The sequence below is a fragment of the Neofelis nebulosa genome, chromosome 6 (assembly GCF_028018385.1).
Source record: "Neofelis nebulosa isolate mNeoNeb1 chromosome 6, mNeoNeb1.pri, whole genome shotgun sequence".
Taxonomy (NCBI): domain Eukaryota; kingdom Metazoa; phylum Chordata; class Mammalia; order Carnivora; family Felidae; genus Neofelis; species Neofelis nebulosa.
In genome coordinates this window covers 5,152,880-5,158,879 of record NC_080787.1, presented here as the reverse complement: position 1 = coordinate 5,158,879, position 6,000 = coordinate 5,152,880, and the positions used below count along the sequence as shown (strand labels likewise).

The window sequence follows — 6,000 nt, the reverse complement described above, 5'->3', positions numbered from 1 at the left end:
GGCTGTGTTACTCTGCCGGGTCTGCCGGAGCAAAATACCAGAGATTCGGTGGCTTCAACAACAGAAATTCATTTCCTCACAGTTCTGGAGGCTACATGTCCAACGTCAGGGCGTCAGCAGGTTTGGTTTCTTCTGACGCCTCTCTCCTGGAAGCAGCCCTCTCACCACGTCCTCACGTCTCTCCTCGGTGTGCGTGCTGTGCGCGTCCTCGTCTCCTCTTCTTGTAAGGTCACGGTCCTTACCTGAGTCATACCGGATTAGTCCGCACTCATATGACCTATCTTACCTTAATTATCTCTAAGTACAGTCACAGTCTGAGGTTGGGACTCTGTGGGTTGGGACTTCAACACAGAATTTTGGAGAGACAGAAGTCAGCGCGGAGCAGTGGTCAGTTTCCATCGACGCGAAGAGTGAAATATTTTCTGCGGCAGTAGGTGCACATGAAGTACGAGTGGCCGCGACACTTGCTCCAGGAGGGAAGTCCTACCGGACGTGGAAGCGACCACTTCATTCGGCTCACGATACCATGCTGCCGTTTCTCACCATGACTCTGCTCTCTGCACAGGCCAGACAGGCAGCGGGATGGCCAAGTGCTAAGAATCGCCGCCCTCTGCATCTTTCAAGTCCCTGCCGGTGGTTCTTGTATTTGGAATTCTTCCAGGACCGCAGTATCCTTCGCAAATATTATTTCCGCAAGTGGAGAGAACTCTGATGGCTCCCGACTGGCGTTTCCTAACTTAACATCTCACACGTCAGGAACCCGACTCAGATCTCCTCGAACTGAGAGGAGGCTGTCCCCACTTGAGCAGGGAACTTGGCACACAGCTAAAAATGTACACGGTAAGTATTACTTTTCAAGTCTTCCCCAAAGGAAGTCCGCTCACCGAGGCAATTGTAAGAATGTTTGCAGATGACTGAACACGATTCTGAGCTGACATTAGGTATTGGAACACATTAAAATGTCACTGTGGTCTATGGTTGGGGGGTGCTTATAGAGGTCATGTGAACAGTAGAATCAGGTCTATTTTACTGCAGGCCTATTTGGATCCCTGAGTCTGCCCCATAGCTATTTCGAGACCCAGGATGCCTTGCTGCAGTAGACACAGCCACTCCTGTATCCCATCATCACAACTGAGTCCGGGAGCCATTGCAATTGTAACGTCCATCTGTCCCTCCAGGCCTGCAGAGAGTAGCCCCTGCAGACACTTTTACGAAGGATGCTGTTTTCTCCTCACCAACACATTCCTCAAGGACTCAGAGAAGAGAGTCCTCTAGACCAGGAGTTGGCAAACTTTGTGTAGATGGCCAAAAAGTAGATACTGTAGAATTTGCAGGTCACATGGCAAAATCAAGGCTATAGATACTTATATAACGATTTTTAAGCATGACATTAAAGTATAGTAATATTTGAGTACAGTTATTATTACTACCAACAAAGAATGGAATTATCTTTGGGGGTGACATTTTGTTTAACTGGAGTTCCAAGTTAATGTTCCTGATCACAGAAATTTCTCAGCATTCTTGGAGATAATGAAACAACGGAAAGAAGAGAAAAATGAGAGACAAGATGTATTTCCTTCGGTTTCGTTTATTCTCTGAGTGGTGCCTGGGACACTTCACAGGACACAGAGGAGGGGGGAGGCCTCCAGGGTTTCCCTCATCCCCACCCCCTCCTGTGCCCTCCTCACTGACCACCCCGCCGGGACAAAGATATTGGGCAACTGGACAGTCGCACTTAAGGAACCCAAAAACACCCAAAGACACCCAAAAACTTGAAAACGGTCCAAGTACTGGCGAAAAAAAAAGACAAGAAAGCACTCCTAATAAGGAGCCGAAATAGCTCAGCTGGGAGAGCGTTAGACTGAAGATCTAAAGGTCCCTGGTTCGATCCCGGGTTTCGGCAGGTGCAGTTTTGGTTCCCGTGAATGAGCCACGTGGGTGTGTTCCAATCACACGTCACACGTGGACGCGGAGATCCGAATTTCTTACACATGCCACGTGTCACCAAGCGCTGTTCTCCTTTTACCTTTCCGCCTCTTACGACAGTAACAGGTGCTCGCTGGGGTCGCACCTGCACGCGGTGCGCGTTGTCCACTGCGTGAGCCGGGCTGGGGAGCCCTCCCTTCGCTCCCCTCTGCTCCCCTCGGTTAGGTTCTCATCCCCTCCGTTCCCCTCCCCTCCGATCCCCTCCGCTCGCCTCCTCTCCCTCCGCTCCCTCCGCTCCCTCCTCTCTGCTCCCAACTGCTCTCCTTCCCTTCCCTCCCTTCTCCCTCCGCTCCCCTCGGCTCCCCTCCTCTACCCCCTCTGCCTCCGCTCTCCTCCCCTCCTTACATCACAGTGACAGCGACACGTCGTCCGCAACTTTGTCCGGGTCCCGCGTCCCTGTTCCTTCCTGTGACCAAGGTTCGCACAGCTGGGAACAACAAAAGTGCGCTGCGATCGCGACCCTGTTCCTGAGTGACAGCACAGCTTCTGTGCAATCAGCCCTTTTCAGTAGCCCAGTCGTCTGCATCAACACCTTGTTCACGGAAACCAAAACAGCACCTGCCGAAACCCAGGATCGAACCAGGGACCTTCAGATCTTCAGCCTAACGCTCTCCCAGCTGAGCTATTCCGGCTCCTTAAGAGAGGCCTTTCGCCCCGCCCCCCAACTCCCATACTTAGACTGTTGAACTCTCGGTTTTTTGAGGGGTGTTTTTAGATTCCTTAAGTGCGACTGTCCAGTTGCCCAATATCTTTGTCCACCCAGAAAGACTCGGAGTCTGCGGTCTTCCTCCGTGCACGGTGCTCGGACTCTTGACAGGGTGGTCGGTGAGGAGGGAACAGGAGGAGGGGAGCCCCAGCCCGGCTCACGCAGTGGACAACGCGCACCGCGTGCAGGTGCGACCCCAGCGAGCACCTGTTACTGTCGTAAGAGGCGGAAAGGTAAAAGGAGAACAGCGCTTGGTGACACGTGGCATGTGTAAGAAATTCGGATCTCCGCGTCCACGTGTGACGTGTGATTGGAACACACCCACGTGGCTCATTCACGGGAACCAAAACTGCACCTGCCGAAACCCGGGATCGAACCAGGGACCTTTAGATCTTCAGTCTAACGCTCTCCCAGCTGAGCTATTTCGGCTCCTTATTAGGAGTGCTTTCTTGTCTTTTTTTTTCGCCAGTACTTGGACCGTTTTCAAGTTTTTGGGTGTCTTTGGGTGTTTTTGGGTTCCTTAAGTGCGACTGTCCAGTTGCCCAATATCTTTGTCCCGGCGGGGTGGTCAGTGAAGAGGGGACAGGAAGGGCGTGGAAGACGAGGAGGAGGACGGAGAGGACAAGCCGGCGCCCACCTCCCCGCGCTCCTCACTTGGTGACAGCCCCTGCTCACAGACTGCCGTGTCGGAGGGGAGGGTCTGCCCTGGGGTGGAGGCCCCGCTTCTGGCATCCTCCCGCCTCGCCCCCGCCCTGCCGGGCTCCGTGCCTGGGTGCCTGGAGGTCCCCGCCTCCCCCACGTGCCTGATCCCAGGGCCTCTCCGCGCACCGGGTCCCTGCAGCCCCGCCGAGCGCAGGTCAGGTGGCCGCGGCCGGGATCCCAGGAGCAGAGCAGGGATCCGCGGCCTGCGGGACGCCTGGTGCGCAGGCACGCGGGGGGCCTGGGGACTGGGCGCCCACTCCCCCGAGGGGCTGAGACACCCCCGGGGCTGAGGCAGAGGGACAGGGAGAGGGTGTGAGGCCCCGATGCGGCGTCGCGGGCCTGGTCCCCTGACAAAACGGGCGCACTGGGACCCGCGCCCCTCCCCCCCCCCCCCCCCCCCCGCGGCCTCCCCTCCAGGGTCCCCGTGCTGCGGGAGGACATCCGCGCGGAGCCCCTCCCGGCCCCTGCCCCAGTCCCTTGCTGACCTTCAGCGCTGAGCTGACCGCAGGCCCCTGCCCCAGTCCCCTGCTGACCCTCAGCGGTGAGCTGACCAGCACAAGGCAGCAGGAAGACCGACGAGCCCGTGTGCGGGTTCAGGTGGTCCGGGTGGCTCTGAGTGGGTCAAAGGCCGAGGGGACGCAAGCTCAGGAAGGGGTGAGGCCCTCCCTGGACACCTGCTGGACAAAACCCTATTGGTGAGAGACCCAGGCTGGCCGGCGGCGGGGCCCCGTGGCTTAGCTGGTCAAAGCGCCTGTCTAGTAAACAGGAGACCCTGGGTTCGAGTCCCAGCGGGGCCTGGAGTGTCTGTGGGTTTGCCCCTTCCGCTGAGAGGTGCTGGCCCTTTCCTTTACACTGCGATTTCTGCAGCTTTTTTTTCTACCATGGCCCCCCCGCCCCCCTCCTGCCCCCCCCCACACTTCCCGACCGTCTCCCCGCTGCCCCAGACTTCGGACAAGGAAAATCCCAAGACTTCGGAAACAAAATGGAACAGACTTCAGAAACAGCCACACAACGCAGGAGTGTAAGAAAGCAAAGAGCTGTGCGACGATCTTAGCCTGCTACTCTGTTTTCTCGGGGTGCCTTTTCGTGAATGCAAGCACCATGCAGTGTATTCCAATCCTGATTTCGTATAAAGAGCTGTGCACGGATTAGCCGAAGTCCGGGGAGGGAATACAGACTGTGGGCATGAATCTTAATGTGGTGGTGGCCAGTGCCCTTGAGGTTATAATTCAACTGTGCTATAATTATAACATATTTATAGTCTACTATATAACTATGTTATAATTATACTTATAGTCTATTATATAACTATGTCATAATTATAACTATAACTGTATTATAATTCAACCCCTGGGGACCCTGGGGTGGCCGTGGAGGTGGGTGTACTGAATCCAAGACGTGTGTGAAAGCGTACTGTGAGTGTTGATTGAATGTTGGGCCCAGTGCAAGGAGACAATGGACAGGAAGCCATCCTCACTGCCAGCCTGGCCCTAAGTGTCTCTTCTCCACCTGCTGTACTCCAGCCATCAGAATTGCCCCCAACCTCGGCGGGCATCAAATCAGGGCTCATATCTGCTGTGCTCTAACAGAAATCCAGAATCTCTTCTGCAGTGCAGAGGCCGCGCCTTCGTGCTTTTGAGATAAGAGTCTGGAGTATAATATGTGGTCATCCCAGGGGCAATAGTTCGTGGCTTTCTCCCCGACATGGATTCTTCCTCTTGACTGTACCCATCGTTCAGAAAATAAATAGATAAATAATTAAATACATTTTTTTAAGGAGAGGGAAAATACCATTAAAAGTGGTAATAAAATATAAACTTTTTTCCTTTCTTCCTTCTCTCTCCACCTGTCAATGTATTATTCGCTTGCTTTCTTAATGTCATTCTAATTAAGTAGAATTAACATTGTGAATTATCAGCATGAATTTTATTGTTCAACTTTTTTTCCTACATCAGCTAACAAAATATAAGTTTTAAGGTGTCATTATTATGGAGTTTCAAGACGGTCAGGGTGATCTCGGGGTTACTGGAGTCGTCTGTGTTAGGATCAACAAAAGGCTCCACCTGCCGAAACCCGGGGTCGAACCAGGGACCTTTAGATCTTCAGTCTAACGCTCTCCCAGCTGAGCTATTTCGGCTGCCTAGAGGAAGGTTTCCTGATAATTGGTTTTGCAATACTTAGATTGTCTTCTACTTCCAATTTAGGAGATTTCAGATTCTTCAAGTGTTGCAGTCTAATCGTCCAATACATGTACCTATCCAGAAATCTGGGGGATCTCTTGTCTTCCGCCTGTATTAATATTGCATATAATTCCTGGCAGGTGGGAAGGTGGGTGCAGGAGGAAGACAGAAAAGAGGCGTAGGGTTTCCTCCGAAAGCCTTTCTGCTCTTCTGCAACTTGGCTAATCCAGACACATCGCAGAAAATTAAGGAAACCAAAGAAAACATTTCGTGAGGTCCCTTACATAGGAGAAAGTCTTTGTGACCCTGGGTCAGACAAATATTTTGTAGATACAGCAGCAAAAGCATAAAAGTTTGATAAATTTAACCTCATCAAAAAACTTTCAATCCTGCTCTGTGCAAAACTGTTTAAGAGAACAGCAAGGC

General features: G+C 52.9%; 5 non-coding genes across 5 annotated transcripts; 2 read left to right on the top strand and 3 right to left on the bottom strand.

Annotated features, from left to right (window-relative positions):
• Positions 1 to 1,830: 1,830 nt before the first annotated feature.
• On the top strand, positions 1,831 to 1,903 carry TRNAF-GAA (transfer RNA phenylalanine (anticodon GAA)). The gene has a single exon. It is a non-coding gene; the product is annotated as a tRNA-Phe (tRNA).
• Positions 1,904 to 2,545: 642 nt separating this feature from the next.
• On the bottom strand, positions 2,546 to 2,618 carry TRNAF-GAA (transfer RNA phenylalanine (anticodon GAA)). The gene has a single exon. It is a non-coding gene; the product is annotated as a tRNA-Phe (tRNA).
• Positions 2,619 to 3,048: 430 nt separating this feature from the next.
• TRNAF-GAA (transfer RNA phenylalanine (anticodon GAA)) lies at positions 3,049 to 3,121 on the bottom strand. The gene has a single exon. It is a non-coding gene; the product is annotated as a tRNA-Phe (tRNA).
• Positions 3,122 to 4,117: 996 nt separating this feature from the next.
• On the top strand, positions 4,118 to 4,191 carry TRNAT-AGU (transfer RNA threonine (anticodon AGU)). The gene has a single exon. It is a non-coding gene; the product is annotated as a tRNA-Thr (tRNA).
• Positions 4,192 to 5,458: 1,267 nt separating this feature from the next.
• TRNAF-GAA (transfer RNA phenylalanine (anticodon GAA)) lies at positions 5,459 to 5,531 on the bottom strand. Its single transcript has one exon. It is a non-coding gene; the product is annotated as a tRNA-Phe (tRNA).
• Between the last annotated feature and the right edge of the window lie 469 nt (positions 5,532 to 6,000).